General features: G+C 38.6%; 1 protein-coding gene across 24 annotated transcripts in view; it reads right to left on the bottom strand.

Moving 5' to 3' along the window:
- LRRFIP2 (LRR binding FLII interacting protein 2) overlaps positions 1 to 17,383 on the bottom strand; it is a 107,465-nt gene extending 90,082 nt beyond the window's left edge. For 20 of the 24 annotated variants that reach the window (XM_059162111.1, XM_059162116.1, XM_059162117.1 and 17 more), the window contains exons 1-2: positions 17,245 to 17,381; positions 259 to 315 (exon numbers count right to left, since the gene is read on the bottom strand). The gene's annotated coding sequence lies outside the window, so the exon portion shown is untranslated. Of the gene's footprint in view, positions 1 to 258; positions 316 to 16,393; positions 16,745 to 17,244 lie in introns of those variants that run through there. The other 4 variants (XM_059162113.1, XM_059162112.1, XM_059162127.1 and 1 more) reach the window with 4 other exon arrangements.
- Between the last annotated feature and the right edge of the window lie 1,252 nt (positions 17,384 to 18,635).

The raw sequence follows: 18,635 nt of genomic DNA, 5'->3' as shown, positions 1-18,635 counted from the left end.
CTATGCAGTCTATCTTCAAAATGACAAAAATAAGGCTATAGACTCAAAAGTTGATCTGAAACAGATTATTTCCAGTTTCTGATCCTAAAGGACTTTCAGTGAGTTGCTATCACAAGGAGGATTCCTCATGAATACTTTTCTTCAGGAGCTGGGTTCATCTCTTGGAGCTTTTCCTTGGTGATATTGGCCAAACTAAGAGCTAAAACTTTACATCCACTGACAAAAACAAAACTGCCCACATTTTGTCAGGCCCATTACCTGAACGATGTCAAGATGATTTTCTCCAGAAGATTTTGTCAATAAGGATCTGTCTACCTAAGGGAAAGAAGGGAAGTAGCTTGAAGGATGTTGTGAAACAGAAACCTTCCACAATAGATATACCAACAAGGCTTTCTTTTCTCCAATTAGTTTCTCACTTAATATATTTCTGAAAAATAGGCATTTTGCCACATTAAGTGGCACTTCAATCATGATATTGTTCACTTTTGTGAAAATAGAATGGGTAAGTAGCATCAGTAAGTCACATTCTAAATATAGCACACTTGCAAAGTTCTGTCTGGATCCCAATAATTGCAGTTCTCTATATCTGAGTATTTCATCATAGGGAACTCAAAATATTGGTATAAGCCTCTGCATCAGTCATCACTACAGTTAACATTAGTCTACACAATAAAACATTTGGTCTTTATTCATCAGCAAATCGCACTATCTGGAATGGCACTTGAACTAAAGACCGAGTGGGACTGCAGCTGTTCCCACTGGACCAAAGTTAAAGTGAGAGGATCTGAGTTCAACTGCTGCATTGCCATTTCCCCTACCTGAGGCTTGGTTTCTTCACTTACAGAGCAGACACAATTGTCCAACATGGTTAATAGGAGCTCAAGTGAGTTCAGGTACTTAGAAAGCATTCCATAAATGTTTGAAGTGTCTTAAATTAACTACCTCTTTTACATATTCAGTTTATGAAGTAGACAAAAGGGCAATCGTGGCTTTCTTTAAATTCTTGCACTTTTAACTAAACAAAAACATCCTCAAGTTACTTCCTGCAGCATGCATTATGTGATATCATTAGCAATGCTAACAATATTTGCAGAAGCATGGAAAAATCTAGAAAAAAAATAAAAATACCTTTAACTATAATCATCACACTATGTAGCACATTTATATAATAAAAAATTAAAAAGAAATTTTTAAGGTACTTTCTGGCATTCAAAGTCCATTTTTGAAATTCCAAATGAACACACAAGTTTTAGAAGTGTGGCCTTATAATGGGAGTTAGTTCTCTCATGAGAACACAACTGACTTAGAAGAGAGAAATCATTAAAGATCTGTGCATATCTTTTTATCATTGATTCTTTTTTTTTTTCCTCGACAGACAGATAGCACAAGCAAGCAGAGGGAGCAGCAAGCTGAGGAGAACCAGATTCCCCAATGTGCAAGGAGCCTGACGTAGGATTAGATGCCAGAATCCTGGGATCATGACCTGAGCCGAGGCAGACACTTAACCAACTGAGCTACCCAGGCACCCCAAACGCAGTAAAATATTAACAGTGGACTCCAAGTAGTAAGTACATGAATGTTTATAGTAGAACTCTTTTCAACTTCTCTATAAGTTGCAAAATGTGTATAATAAAGTGTTGGGAAAAAATAACTAGTTGAGAAAGGCAGATGAATAAGTGAACGAAAGGCATGGGAACTGGTAATTTCAATTTAAAAAAGTCTTGATTTGAGGGGCGCTTGGGTGGCTCAGTGGGTTAAGCCTCTGCCTTCAGCTCAGGTCATGATCTCAGGGTCGGGGATTGAGTCCTGTATCTGGCTCTCTGCTCAGCAGGGAGCCTGCTTCCCCCACCTCTCTCTCTCTGCTTGCCTCTGCCTACTTGTGATCTCTCTCTGTCAAATAAATAAATAAAATCTTTAAAATATATATATATATATATATAGATTTGAAACCAGAAAGGAAGTAGGGGTAATCACAGTATAGAAGAATACCAATAGTTATGTAGACATTAGAAAGACTATGGGCAAAGGAGAGAATGCTTCAATTGCTGACTAGAAGAGAAAAAAATGAAGGGGGAAGGACAGAGGCAAGAGCAAAGCGGTAGCAGAGGGAAGGAGAGAGGGCAGGCCTGCAGGAGGAAAGACTGAACACTTAAAGACATCAATTCCTGCAAATAGCTAAATGAGGACATTATGCAAAATGAATAAATCATTAATAGAACCTACAGAAAGAATAAAAGGCACATCTAGAAATTAAGGCAAAGTACAAAATGAAAATATGTGTATATGAGGCAAAACTGGAAGACCTGGTGGAACATGAAAGGTAGATACTAAACACAAATTATATCTCAGTAGAATATGAGAACCTCATATTAAATTCATATTTTACAAAACAAATTAAACTCAAATTCTAATGGTTAAATTAAACTCGTATTTTTACAAAATAAAACGCCTATAAAGGGTCAGTGAGAAACTGTATAATCCCTTCTCCAACTTCCACATTCGGTAGTCCTAAGAATCACAAAAAGTTTCTTTTAAAGTCTCATATTTTGAATGCATATTATTCTCATACACTCAAAACAACTGATAATTTTTCCATTTCCTCCTTTCATAAAATGATATGCCAGTGGTTGCACTTACTTCCTTGCTAACTATGTTTAAATAAATGAACGCTAATGGGCGTGTGTTCCACATGATTAACAATACTATTTTCCTCAACGGTGCAGAACCCAAATTAGGAAGATGTGCTCTTACCCAACAACTTCATTCTCAGTATGCCCTGAGAAGTAAACCATTTTCTAGTACTATTCAAATTCCCTCCTTTCCCTATGCTTTTTAAAAACATCTCAGTTTCTACTCAAAAACAAAGAGAGAAAGAAAGAAAGAACAAAAGAACCTCAAAAATGAGTGTATGGACATACATTCAAAGGATGAAAGGAAGGGAGAGAGAAAATTACATATGCTAAGGACAGGTCAGACTTAAAAGTGTGCAATAGAGCAAACAACAGGAAAAGAACAGAGGTACCAAGGAGAACAACAGAAGCTCAGGCAGCAAAGAACAAAGATAAAATCAAAGACAAGGTAGAAATAAGGAAGCATCCAATAAAGTTGCGATTTTTTTAAATGTAATTACTATGAAGGTTCTAAAATTAGAAAACTGTTATAAAATAAAATACATATTTTTAAATTTTCTCTTTCCAACAAATATGTACTTTGAATTTGCAAAGCACTACGTACATAATAATCATTGCCTTATGAGTGGACAAAAGAGTAAATGGGAAAACTAAAATGGCAAAGAAAAAGGGAAAAGTACTTACACTATTTCTACATATACTTTCTGAATGGTGATCTCTGAAGCACGAAAGCTTTTATTGTGAGGGAGTCAATTTACCTATTTTTTCTTTTGTTGTTTCATTTGATGTCATTTTGTTTTAAAGATTTATTTGCTTATTCTTTAAAAAGAAAAAGAGAAAGAGGGCAGAAGTGGGAGGGACAGAGGGAGACGCAGAATGAATTCCAAGCAGATTCCACGCCTGAGCACAGAGCCCAACACAGGGCTCAATCCCACAACCTTGAGATCAGAGCTAAGTGGAAACCGAGAGTCCAATACAACTAACTATGCCACCTAGGCACTCCCATTTGATGTAATTTCTAAGAAAGCATCGCCTACCCCAAAACCTCAAGAATTTATTATGCTTTCTTCTTAGAATTTTACAATTTTAGCTCTTACTATCAAGTCTGTAATCCAGTTTGAGTTAATTTTTATATATGGTATGAGGCAGAGTACCAACATCATTCTTTTGTCAGTGGATATCCACTTGCTCCAGTACCATTTGTTGAAAAGACTATTCTTTCCACAACTAAATGACCTTGGCAGCCTAGTCAAAAACCAATCAACCATAAAAATAAGGGTTTATTCTATTCCATTGACCTCAATTCTATTCCACTGATCTATCTATATAACTCTATAAATAGATACAGAAATCCTTCTGTCAGTATCACCCTGTCTTGATTACTACTCTAACTTTGCAGCAAGTTTTAAAATTGGGGAGAGTGTGTCTTTCAACTTCGTTCTTTTTAAGATTTTACTGGCTTTTCTAAGTCCTTTATACTTCCATATAAATTTTAGGATTGGCATGTCAATTAAAAAAAAGAGGCAGCTGGAATTTTGATAGAGATTACACTGAATCTATAGATAATTTTCGATAATACAGCCATCTTAACAATATTGATTCCAATTCATTAACATAGGATGTCTTTCCATTTATTCAGATCTTTAAATTCATTCCACTATGTTTTGTGGCTTTCAATGAATTCTTACACTTCTTTTAGTAAATTTTTTCCTGGGTCAAGTGGATATAAAAGTTTCTATAGGGAAGCCTGGGTAGCTCACTCGGTTAAGCATCTGCCTTCTGCTCAGGTCATGATCCCAGGTCCTCAGGTCCTGGAATTGAGTTCCTCTTCTCCCTCTGCCTGCCACTCCCCCTGCTTTTGCGCACTTGTGCTCTCTCTCTCTGACAAATAAATAAAATCTTAAAAAAAAAAAAAAAAGTGTAAAATGCTATGGAAATGTACTGTTATCACCAACACCAAAAAACAAAACATCTAAAATCACAGTAAGCAAAAGAGAAGGCAGTAAAGTAAAATTCAGAAGCAAATCCCATGGTTAAGGTTAATCTTAGTTGAGCCATGGGTGGGCATGGGAATTGCATATTTTCAAACACAAATATAATCCAATACCACACCTATATACTTAGTGGGAAGGCATTTTTCACTATTTCCAATTTACTAGGTATGTAGCAACAATAAACGGAACTGGAAGTCCTTTTACTGAATTATACAAGGGTGTGTTTTCCACCTGGGGTATACAGAATTATTACTGAAACACTTCTTCCACTGAAAGAAATGAAAAATCAAAACTAACATGATAGAAGCAAGTAACTAACCTCTGTTACTAACAATAAAATAGATGGAACCAGAATTAAGTGCCAAAGGAAAAAATAAATTAGCCTTAAACATTAGGCTCTCCTTCTGATTAAAATGAACTCTACTGGCAATATTTATATTAACTATATTCTAATAACAAAAATAAAATAGAATATAATGCAACAAGAGGGAAACTTATATTAATAAATATTATCATTTTAGCTTTTTGTTAGTCTATAGTAAAACCAAAGATAAAACTTTAAATGACCCAAATTGACAACAACAGCTTTAAGTCAAGGCCAGTCAACATGATATAATAAATTGTGGCAGGAAAAAAGTCATAGGAAGGAAACAAAGACAAGGACACATTTGATATGCCTATAATGTACAAAAAGATAACAAAATGCCATGTAAAGTATGACTGCAAATATGTAAAACTTCATAGATACAAATAAAGAACAAAGACAATCTGTATAAAAAGAATTTTCCTTTTTCTTAAGCTTTATATATTATTGATAATCACTTTATCAAAAAAATTATTTAAGCTAAAATCTACAATTATGGGTTACTTCATAGTATGAAAACACAAACTTAACAAGAAAAACCAACTTTGAAACAATATTAACGAACTGACAAAGGGGAAAGATTCATTTAGTCTGTCAGGGCAATTGCAAAGTAGGACTACAAAAATTCATATTGGTCATCTCTGGTAAAACTATAATTTCCTAACAGATTTCATAGTGACCATCACTTTTACAGTCATAATGACATTTTAAGTAAGTGAAAAACATATTGCTAATTTTAAATAGAATGAGCACCCCTGGATTAACTTTTAAAATTAAAAATCTAACTTGAATCAACAGGCAGGTCAAAATTAAAACAAAGAAGCAAGCATTAACATCCTCTAAATTCCTGGGGGAAAACAACAATTTTTAAGTCTACAGCTTTTTATAATCAAGGCGAAATCCTTTCAAATTATCAGCTTTCCTTGAAGACCTCTATTCTATGAATCCTTCCACTCACTGGAAAATAAAATAGTGCCATGAGATACTTTTATAGCATAAAGGGAGAGGCCAACATTTCCCCTCTCTTGAGCCATGTTAGCCAGGTAAGACAGCTTACACCTGTCTTAGAAAGGGCAAAGTAATACTCTGAAATGGTAGGCAAGATACCAGTCAGGCCCATAAAAGGAAGTCAACAAGATATAATGCAATGCAAGTACAATGTTCACAAGGGAATAGTTCGAGAGGAGCAACTAACAGCACAGCTCTGAGAGTAGCTAATCCAAGTGCCAACCAATCTAAAGCTACATGCAATGGGCTCCACTTTAGACACATGACTTCTGCTCATAAAAGACCTAACATCAACATTTAGGTGGCTCCTTTTTGTACAAATAAAGACAAACTAACCATCCTTCCTCCCAAACCTGCTCATCCACCACAGCCTAGTGCACGCACGCACGCACTTGCACGCGCGCACACACACACACACACACACATAGGCACACAGAGAACAATATCAGTAATTACTTTCCAGAAGTTAAAGACTTAAGTTTCTCCAGACTCAAAGGGCCCACAGAATGCTCAACATAAGTCCTGAGTCCACACCGAAGTATTTCATAGTGAATTACCACAGTGAATTTCAAACACTGAAGACAAAGATGACTTTACACACTTCCATGGGTGAGAAAATAAGGTTACATAGAAAGAATTAACAAATAGAATGGTTTTAAACTTTTAAAAGTAATTCTCATAATGAGGCACCTGGGTGGCTCAGTCAGCTGAGTGACCAACTCTTGAGTTCGGCTTAAGGTTATGATCTCAGGGTGGTGGGCTGGAGTCCCACATAGGGCACCCCATTCAGCACAGCGTCTGCTTGAGATACTCTCTCTCTCTCTTTCCCTCTCCCTCTGCCCCTTCTCCCATCCTGTTCTTTCTCTCTCAAACAAATAAAATCTTTTTTTAAAAAGGTTATTCTGGAAAAAGGACAATCACTGTATAGTTGCCTTCAAACTTCTAAAGGAAAACTAAAGACGACCTATAAACAGCCTATGCCCAGTCAAAACATTCTATTTCTCATACTTGATGATTAAAGCATTTTTAGACATTTGAGGCCTCAAAAATTTACCTTTTATGCCCTTTGTCAACAAGCTACTAGAGGATATGCTTCATATGCCTTCTTTTATCCGAAATAAAAAAAATCAAAGTAGTTTGTTGCAGAGTCATCCAGGGACTCAGGCTCCTTTCATCTGGTGACTACTCCTTTACCACTGCTTCCCAACTCACAACCGACAGAGATGTGAGACATACCCCTGAACTGTGTTAAACCACTGAAACTTGAGGGTAGTTTGTTGAAGTAGGTAAGTCTATCCTAACTAATAAATGCAAAAAGGTGGAAGAACTATTCCACTTTTCAAAATTGAACCACATATTGATTAGAAATACATGTACGGAGAGTGAAACAGCACAGTTGGGCAAGGAATGGTCCCAAGAGAGTGATTAACATGTAAAATGGCATTGATTGCCTGAAGAGGAAGAGGTACATTAAAGAGTATGTGTAGGAACTTCTAGGATAATTGTAGTGTTCATTTCTTGACTTAGGTAGTGAGACATAGATGCTCATTTTATTGTTCTTCAAACTGTATTTTTGTTTATATGTTTCACAAATAAACTAAATAAATTAGACAAATAGGATGAAGGACTTAAAAAAAATGTTGGGAGCATTTGGTTTCAAAAAATAAGGTGAAGAGAAAACTAAGCAAAGAACGGAAACCCCCTAGCAGCCCCCCTGGAAAAACTGAGTTAAACAAGAAAGAAAATAATCATGGCACAATACTTGGCTGAGCAGTAAATAATATTTATTTAGTTATAATGAAAACACCAACTATTGATTTAAAATTGCAAAACTAGAATGTTGCAGAGAGGAGAAGGGGGAATAATGAAGAAACAGAAAATTAACAATAAAAACCCTGAGTAATACAAAGTTAACTGCACATACATGTTTTTCAAAGAGAAACAGGCTTATAAAGTATGTGCTATTTTGTAAGATAAACTTCTTTTAACTGCACATATATTTTTTTTAAGAAAAAATAGGTTTATAAAGTATGTGCTATTTTGTAATCAGCTATGGAAGACAGACTCTAAGGTTTCGTTATCCGCACCCCCTCTGTTCCTACCTTTGTGTAAACACCTCCCAAAGAATGTGGCCAGGACTTGTGACTTGCTTCTAACCAACAGAATATGACAAAGGTTATGAGATGTCATTCCCATGATTATGTTACGTTATATAAGACTAGCCAGCCAGCAAACTTGCTCTAGACTCTCCTTAATGATTTGACCAAAGGGCCATATCAGGAAATACCACAAGGCCAAGAAATTCAGGTTGCCTCCAAGAGCTGAGAGCAGCCTTTAGGAATTTGAAGACAGTCTTTACATAACCTTTAGTTATCGTAAAGCAACATTCAGTGAGCAAGAAGCTTTAGTCCTAAAACCACAAATAAACTAATGTTGCCAAAAATCTCAGTGAGCAGGGAGATGGATTTTTATCATATAAGTCTCCAAAAGAATTCCACCCAGCTATACACACCTTGATTACAGCCTCATGAGACCCTATGCAGAGGACCAGCTCAGCCATACTCTGACTCCTGCCCCACAGAAATTGCAGGAAAATAAATGTGTTATTTTAAATGTGTGTTATTTAAACTCTAAATTTGTGTAACTTGTTACACAACACAGAAGACAAATGCAACAGTTTTTAAAAGTTTGTATAAAAAAAGTTTTGGATGAATAAATTCAGCAAAGGTACAGGGATAAAAAAATCAACACACATACACACACACCAGCTGCATTTCTATATACTAACTATGAATAACCCAAAAAGGAAATTAAGAAAACAATTCCATGTATAAGGATCAAAAATAAAATACTTAGGAAAAAACTAAGGAAACTACAAAACATTGCTGAAGGAATTAAAGGAGATATAAATAAACGGAGAGTCACCCCCTGTTCAAGGATTGGAAGACTTAACACTGTTAAAATGTCAATACTACCCAAAGCCATTTACAGATTCAATACACTCTCTATCAAATCCCAATGACATTTTTTTGTAGAAAGAGAAATACCTATTTGTAAACCTATTCTATTTGTAGAAATAGAAAAACCCTTCCCTAAAATAAAATCCATATGGAATCTCAAGGGATCATGAACAGCCAAAACGATCTTGAAAAAGAAGAATAAGTTGGAGGACTCACACTTCCTGATTTCAAATCTGAACCAGAAAGCTAGTTACTCTAACCAAAACAGTGCATTTCTGGCATACACCACAAACAAAAATAACTCTCAGGGTAGATCAAAGAAAAACATGTAAGCTAAAACTACAAAACTTTTTGAAGAAAACACACACAAAAAGCTTTATGACGTTGGATTTCTTGAATATAATGCCAAAGCCCAGACAACAATAACAACAAGAAAAGTAGATAAATTGGACTTCATCAAAATAAAAACTTTGTGCATCAAAGGACCATATCAAGAGAAAAAAAAGTGACCCACAGGATGGGAGAAAATATTTACAAATTATACATCTAATAAGGGATTAATCTCTGCAATAGATAGAGAACCCCTAAAAACTCAATAACAACAATAAAAAATAACCCAGTTCAAATATAGACAAAGGACTTGAACAGTTTTCTCCAAAGACATATAAATGGCCAATGAGCACATGAAAAGATGCTCCACATCACTAGTTATTAGGGAAATACACATCAAAACCACAATGAGACACCACCCCACACTCATTAGAATGCCTACTACGTTAAAAAGAATAACAAGTGTGTCAAAGATGCAGAGAAACTGGAACCCCTGTACACTGCCAGTAAGACTGTAAAATAATCAGCCACTATGGAAAATGCGTATGGCAATTCCTCAAAAAATTAAACACAGAATTACTATATAATCTAACAATTCTACTTAAGGGTATATGCCCAAAAGAAACAAAAGCAGGGACTCAAAACAAATATTTATACACTTGTGTTCACAGGTAGCAGCATTATTCACAATTTGGTAAAAGCTAATCCAGTGTCCATCAACAGACAAAGGGATAAACAGAACATGAAATATACATATAATGGAATATTATTCAGCCTTTAAAAAGGACTTAAATTCTCATGCATGTGGGCACCTGGGTGGCTCAGTCAGTTAGCTGTCTACCTTCAGCTCTGGTGATGATCCTGGCATCCTGGGAAGGGTCCGCATCGGGCTCCCTGCTCAGCAGGGATTCTGCTTCTTCCTTTCCCTCTGCCCCTCCTCCATATATATATATATATATATTCTCATGCATGCTACAACTTGAATAAGCCTTGAGGACACTGTGTTCAGTGAAATAAGCCAGGCACAAAACAGAAATATATGATTCTACTTATATGAAGTACTTAGAGTAATCAAATTCACTGAGATCGAAAGTAGAGTGGTGGCTGCCAGGCACTGTGGGGAACAGGGGGAATTTTTTTAATGGGCACAGAGTTTCAGTTTGAGATGATGAGAAAGTTCTGGAGATGGATGATGGTGAAGGTTGTGCAACAGTGTGAATGTATTTAACACCACTGAATTGTAGGGATGCCTGGGTGGCTCAGTCACTAGAATCTGCCTTCGGTTCAGGTCATGATCCCAGGTTCCTGGGATCAAGCCTCATGTTGGGGACCCCTGCTCAGCAGGAAGTCTGCTTCTCCCTCTCCCATACCTCCTGCCTGTGTTCCCACTCTGTGTCTCTGTCACATGAATAAATAAATTTTTTTAAGTGAATTGTACACTTAAAGATAATTAAAATGGTAAACTTCATATTATTTATATTCTAACACAATTTTTTTAAAAACCCCACTTGAATGGGTAACAAAGGGTGAATTGGGTACGACAGGCAACGATTGTCTAATTTCTTTGACTAACCACTTAGATATGGCAATATACATGGCAGGGAAAAAGATAGCTATCTAAAACTGAATTTTTTTTTCTATCTTTAATCCTATAATCCTTGGGTCACTTTATTGAAATCCTTTTTTTTTTTTTTTAATAGCAACATGTATGCTTACTAATTGTATTGTTTATTGTTATAAATTACTTAAACCATTTAACAGGGAAATAAATATTTTAACATCTTAATCATCTGCATACAGTATATGCTATTTTACTTAGAAAACAGACAGCCAAAAGAGTGCTGCTGGCTCTTAAAATGTTTCAATTTAGGAAAGTGGGGGATATAGAAAGAATAGCAAAGTGATCAAAACAAGTAACTTTAAAATTAGTTTCCTAAAACAGTAAAGCTACATTATACCAAAACTGGCTTTAAAAAAAAAAAAAAAAAACTAGCTAAGATTTTGGTGTTCAGGAAGCCTGGGTGGCTCAGTCCATTGAGCATCTGCCTTGGGCTCAGGTCATGATCCCAGAGTGCTGGGATCCAGTGCCACAGGGAACCCACTTCTCCCTCTGCCTCTGCCTCTCTCTCTCTCTCTCTCTGTCTCTCATGAATAGATACATAATATCTTAAAAATAAAAAAAAGATTTTGGTGTTCATAATGAAAAACCAACTAGCACATACAAGGTTCAAAGTGAAAACAATGAAAAAGGTGAACTACAATTTTTTAAGAAGAGTTTTAATAGTTCACGTTTCTGAACAAATACGACCCAATACACATTTGTACTCCAACACTTTTCCCAACCTCTTTTCCACTCTCTGCTCTGCACTATCTTCACCTTTTTTTTTCTTGGTAGAGGAAGGCTGAGACCTGAAGCAGGGAGGTGATAACAGGAATAAACCAGATAATAGGAATGGGGGGGGATAAAAATACTCCAGTTTACATTTTCTGCTCACACTCAATACAGTACTAAATACATCGTTGTTATCAAATGCAAAGAATCCAAATAACTGAGGGCAAGGAAAAATTAAATTTCTTGACGTTACAACCTAATGTAAAGCAAGAGAAAGGAAACTATCTGCAGGCTTTGCATCTGTAAATTAAGTTTGCCCTGAGTGCAGAATTCTTCAAACAACCTTGACTGTAATTACAAGGCTGCAGTTTATTTTTTTTTTAAGATTTTATTTATTTAACAGAGAGAGATGACAAGTATGCACAGAGAGAGAGAGAGAGAAAGACAGAAGAGAGGAGGAAGCAGGCTCCTGCCGAGCAGAGAGCCCGATGTGGGACTCGATCCCAGAACTCTGAGATCATGACCTGAGCAGAAGGCAGAGGCTTAACCCACTGAGCCACCCAGGCGCCCAAGGCTGCAGTTTAATATGGTGACAGGAACCTTGAATAAATGGGTGGATTTCTAAAGCCCTTTGAACAGTTTTCTAGCCTAACTAGTGAAATCAGTTAAAGAACTTTTAAACTCAAGTGCCTCATTCACTAAGTATATAAAAAACACCAAGGTTTTGAGAAATCATGAGAAAGCACATGATACACAGAGGCAGCTGCCCTGGGAGATAGCATCTGGTAACAGCCTAGAGTTATTTTTAAAGAGATAACTTCATGATAATGTACAGACTGTAGCAGTCCTATGGGAAGAAGAGAGCGAGAATTTGGGAAGAAGCTAAGTTCTCTGTACAAACTCAAAATAATCCTATAAAACAGCCCATCATTCCCAGTGTCCTTTTGATCCAAAGACATGTACAAGTCTCTGAACTGGACAAGTTCAACTAGGGCCATGGCCTTCCTATGCCAGTTCAGTAATGGTTTTTCCTTGCTGTAAAACATTTGACTAATCACTCTTAGGCCCAGAACATAACATCAATACTGGTACAATCCTGTGCTCCTCCTTCTGCACATTCTTCTGAAATACTTTTCTCATTAGTTTTCCTTAATCATTCTCTTTTCTTAAAAAAGAAAGACAAAAAGAAAAAAAAATGATCCTAGGATATGCACACTAAGCAGATTTTCACCCCAAAACTTAGCCTTAATCTTCTGGAGGCAAATGTCCTTTATAAGCTCACTCTTCTATGGTTGCCGCTTTTCCTAAACCGCAGGCCTTCCTGACTGGCAGTAGGGCCAGGGCAGATTACAGTTATGTGGTAGGTTCTGTTGGACAAGCTCTGACAAGGCCTCAAAATAGACCCTGGGCACCAGCCAGAGACTCTGCCACTCACAAGTTCCAACTTCATCATCACACATTAGCCCCTCAGTACTTTTTATTTTTCTCTAGAATCTCTCATTTTCAAAGGTAAAATGTTCCTGAACCCCCTCCTCCTGGTCATGAGAGCGCTGTATAATACAGAAATTAAACTTTTAAACTCTTAATTTGCTCACAAATACTTTGCAGAATAAAAACTGAAGCTGTACCTACCCCCTGTCTTGGGAAATTAATCCATCCATAGCACTCTGGGTTGCAAAAGGTGTTTTGAATCTCAAACTCTACAGAGGTTTCTTTTATTATGAATAGACTAGGATGTGGAAGGTAAAGGAAGGCAGAAGGTGGACTATTTTCTGTGACTAATAATATAGTAGCAGACTTCATCAGGGCAAGATGTTAAACTACATACAATATTTTTAATTGATATTGGTCATAAAATCCTAAAACAATCAACCGACTACAAAAGTATTCATTTAACTATTACCCAATATAAGTGAAGTAATTTGTGTATAACACTAGTCTTCAAGCAACAGTATTTTCACCCTTACCAGTATAAACAAAATTAACCACCCGTCACTCTAAAATGTTTAAGATCGCCTCATAAACTGCATTTTAATCTTTTTTTTTTTTAAGTGGAGAAGATAGAATACAAAGTAAGAGAGTAAGAGTTCCTTTCTCCTACAAGGTTAAGAAAGAAGTTAACTTCTATTATAAAATAAATCCAATGTAAGGTTGAAACAAATTTATAAACCTTCACAACTTAAGGTCCAACTTTGCAATCACTCTTTCAGAAATATATTCTATACACATACTTATGGACTAGTGCAAAGATTTATATACTAATTGTTCACTATAGCAACATTTGTAGAAAACTAAAAACAACCTAAATGTCTCTTAATAGGGAATGGAAAAATAAATCATGGAAAATGAATAAATTATGGTTCATCTAAACTAGGCAAGACATCCGGTCTTTTTTAAAAATCAGATGGACACGTGCTAAAACAGAAAAATCTCTAAGATATATCAAGGATAAGAATGCAAGACAGAAGAAAGTTCTCCTAAATACAGGAGATTACATATGCAATAGAAATTTAGAGAACATACAGGAAACTATTCAAAGTGGTTGCTTGGATTAGGGAGTGGGGGAGTGAGAGAAGGCTAGAAGTCTGTTGTGGAGAGGAGGCTTCCTTTACACCATGTAACATTTTTTTTAAAACGTTTTATCAATTTTTAGAAGTCCTACAAACATCTACTGTACCCATGAAGTGGGCATTCTCTTTCCCTGTATGTATGCCAGGTCTTCTCAACAATTTTTACTCTTATATACTGCTTCTCCGTACCAAGAGACCAAAACAAAAGCAGACACTTTTAGCAAATCTCAGAGTTTCCCCAAGAAATAGAATTCTTTCTCCCTCCCCTGACCAGAAGAAAGAAGTAATAGAATAAATGAAAAAGTTTAACTTAAACTAAACCCAGTTTTTAGCCCAATGTTTGATTCCTTGTAGGGCAAAAAGTTTTAAAAATAAAGTGCAATATGCAACACACACACACATACACAAAATCATTACCAAAGGTATAGTCTAGCTAGTATCTTAAAAGGAGAAATGGAGAAAAAGGTAAAGTTATTTTACTCACAGGGCAAATTCTGCTCAATTCCTTCCCTCTGAAGTTTTAAAAGTTGAGTTTTGAACAACAGTCCTAAAGTCTATTGTTTGCAAACTGGATAAAGTGGTACATCTTCCTGGTTAAAAGTCCATCTCTCCCAGAGTCTCCAGAAAGAAGTAACTACTTAAAAGGAAAAGGCTATGAAATGGCCTCTATTTTGTACGTGCACCTACAGTGAAGACAAGAACTGTATTTCCTCTTAAATGATCCTCATCAACATTCCCAGCACTCTGCCAGGAGAATTTTTTTTTTTTTTTTTTTCTAAACATCTTCAATTCTGTTCCTTTTCATACTAGGAGCACAGTAAAACAATTCACAAAGGGTTTAGCAAGACATAGCTCTCATTTCTAGTAAAATGTGTTTTTGGTTTTGTTTTGAGAGAAAAACAATCTACTTGACAAATATACCCTCCTATCACTTTTTTTCCTTCATTATGGAGATGCTTAAATCGTGACATAAGAAGGCTTCTCTTACATATCTACCTTATCAAGACTGTTAGTTATGGTGGTTTCCACAAGGGATTTTCCAAAAGGGAATCTCTGTTTACCGGGAACTGAAACTCTTAATTAAGTCACTATTTGCTGGACAAAAATCAAAAGCAACAGTAAGGAACACTCTATATATATGAATGAATATCCAAGAAAATAAGATGCCAAAATTTACTCAAATAATTAAAGGAACCTGATAAGCAAGACTAACTTACCATTACTTTATAGTTGGTAACTAACTATAAAGTTCCATAAAATTGAAAATCAAGGTAAAATAAGATGAATTCCAAAAAAGTAAAAGAAAACAGGGCTAAGAATATCAAGTACCTACCCTGTGATTCAAGGTTATTTTGCTTAACAATATTTTTAAAGCCAAAATGATCAAATTACATTTCAGCAATAAAAAGTTATTTCGAGTTTACAATGAATTCATTCCAATAATAAATCACAATTTCCATACAGACTTTCCTCTATAACAGAACTTACATAAGAACTCATTCCACACTTTTAAGGATTCACAAAATAGGTGAGGCCTTTCACTGAAAGGACTATTTTGTATACTGTAGATTCTTCAGTAAACTTTTTTATACCTTTCACTGACATTTACTTTGTCCCTAGGCCCCTTCATTTATCTTCCCACATCTGGCAAAAAAAAAAAAAAGGTGGGGGAAGGGTATAATTACGACAATCCACTTAGAAACTATTCTAAAGCCAGATATTCTGCAAGAGTTCCATTTTTATTTCCTTACCATACTTCATGATAATAAGTATCCAGCAACAAACCTAACAAAGCATAACAACGCTCCATATACAATGACTGAAGGCATCTAACGAGGCAATAACAAACTTCTTGCTTCCCTCTATTCCAATTTTAAGATCCATATCAATGACTCACAAAGTGAGTGACCTAACTTTCTAAATGAATCACACTTTCTGAAATTCTTACTCTAACATGAATATTACACTAGGTCATCATCTCTATATTTGTTAAACAGAGCATGATGATGGTTAAACAGGGTTAATTCTGCAAGACTTCCAAACCACAGCCAACCTCAAGTCTCTGCCAACTAACTCTTATCTGCAATACTGAATTCTCCAACAATTGAACCTTTATGTATAGATTCATCGCTATATAAAACGCTATCTTGGGAAAAAAAAAAAAAAACACGTTATTTTAAATACTATGAACTCGCCCACCCATACCTGTTCACCATCTCTCTGGTTCCATTTACTGCATCCACGTTCTCTTCCCATTGTGATAACATAAAAAATTAAAGGCTACTCAGTTATTCCTACATAGTATCTTTTAGTCAACTAACCTAGTCTGCAGTTTTTCTGTTTACGGCAGAAATGCTGAGTCATTAAATGGAAACTCATAGAAAATGAGTTTAACGCTTAAAGTTTAGGACACAGCATTTCCCTAGCCGTGTCTCAGCAGCCTAATATTTGTATCTCCCACAGTGGAAAAGTAGAGCAAACACTTGAACTTTTTTCCCTCTAAGAAAGAAAAAGAGGTGCGTTTCCTTAGGTCCGCGGCTTCCTGCTGGATATCCACAGGCAAGAGAAGCAGGCCCGACCGCAGCTGTGTAACTTAACAATCTGGGTGTGAATAACACCCCGTACTAGTCAAGCATTAACCCCGGCACTCCTAGCCCGCGCTTCAGTTAGGATCAAGGAGGAAGAAAAAAAAAAAAATCCCATAAAAATGCTACGCCCTCCACCGGCCTGACACCGTTCGCAGGGTGCCGGTCCGGGGACAGAAGCGAGGGAGTGCCGCGCCGGGGAAGAGAAGGAGCCTCGAGCACCCGACGCAAAGGGACAGCGGCCCGATGCAATTTCTCCCACAATGGGAGTAACCGCATCTCCTCGCACAGACCGAGGGTGCGCGTTAGAAATCAGGCGTGCTGCCGGAGAACGCGGTAGGCGGGGGGCGACCCCGACCTGAGAGCCCGCAGGGAAACCGGGCCCCCAGCAGGGATCAGCAGCGGCGCGGGTCGCACGGGCTATAGAGGCCGGGAAGGGGCCCCCGGAACGGCGGAAGGGACGGACCTTACCTGTCCTGGGCGCGGGCTGTGACTACGGCGCCGCCCGGGAAGGGCCGGGGCGCGGGTCGGCCGCCGGGAGCCGGCCGGGCGAAAAGCGAGGAGCGGAGGGCGAGGGACGCGGACGGCTAACTGGGTCCCAGGCTCCCGGCCAGGCGGGCCGGGCTAGACGCGGCGGCTCCCGGCGCCCGCGGGCGGTGGGTCAGTCACGCCGGTGGCCCCGTGGCGCGGCGGCTAAGACAGAGACAGCGGGAACCAGCCCCCGGGAGGAGCCGCAGCCCGAGCGGCTGGCGGAGGAGGCGAAGGAGGGGCGGGGCCACAGGGTCGGTGACCCGCTTACCCGGAAGCAGTTGCGACCGCGGCGGCGCGCGCTGCGGGACGGGCAGGATCCCGGCTTGGCGGAGGACCGTCGGCTCTTCTGCTGCCGGCTGCGCGCAGCCCCGGGAGCGGTGCTTCCGCTGCCGTGCGCGGCCACAGTTAGCTGCAGGCGCCGCCCTGGAGGGAGGGTGGCGGCGTGGGACTCCGGTGGGCGGAGGTGGCCCCTCGGATTCCGCGGAGGACCGGAGGTTGGGTGAATAGAGGCAGGCGCCCGCTCGAGGCTGCACCTGCCCGGGTCGCCCCTAAACAGTCCGGCCTAGTGGGTTTGGGTAAGTGGGCCTGGGCAGCGGTTCCGACTGTAGAGAACGAGTGTGCGAGAGTGAGTGAGTGTGATGGCAAGGCGAAAAGCCTTATTTCCAAAATGAAAACGCGTGATTTTAAGATGGTTTCGGGAGAAAGATGCGGCGGTGCTGGGGGCGGGAAAGGAGGCGGATGGAGGGATGTAGAGGCCTTTAAATATCTGCTAGACACGGACGTGTCATTCGTTCCAGAAGTGTCTCTCGAGACTCAGCAGGTTCAAGGCGCTGGAGAAAGGCCAGGGCCCAGCCCTTTGGGAAGCCTACCTTCGGGGGCGGGGGGGGCGGGGGGTTAGAGCGATTTAATCAGACAAACAAGGTAATGACAGATTGTGGTAAGACTGCGCAGGAAATACTTAAGGATGATGTGAGAGATTGTGTGGGCGAGACCCCTTTTTCAGGATAGGATGGCTAGAGAACCATCCTCAAGAGGGACGTGATAGTTGAGCATCTTCCTGGGGAAAAGGCACGAAATACGCTTAGACACAATTTTACAGACAGGGAAGGCAGGTTCCGAAACCTTCTGAGTACGCCCCCGGATTCCATGTGAAGAACCTGTGTCTAAAGCCTTCTAAGGCCTGTCTCGGTGCTGTCCACTCTTGCAATTTCACAAGGCTTGCTCACCCTTTCGAGTAGATGGAGCCTGGGAATATGGCACTCTTAGCGGAGGTTCAAGGCATGAGTTAGGGAACATTAGTCCCCAGGCATACCTCAACAGGCGCTTCATCA

The sequence above is a fragment of the Mustela lutreola genome, chromosome 2 (genome assembly GCF_030435805.1).
Source record: "Mustela lutreola isolate mMusLut2 chromosome 2, mMusLut2.pri, whole genome shotgun sequence".
NCBI lineage: Eukaryota > Metazoa > Chordata > Mammalia > Carnivora > Mustelidae > Mustela > Mustela lutreola.
Note: the sequence above shows the minus strand (reverse complement) of the source record. Positions and strands in the feature narration are given on the sequence as shown.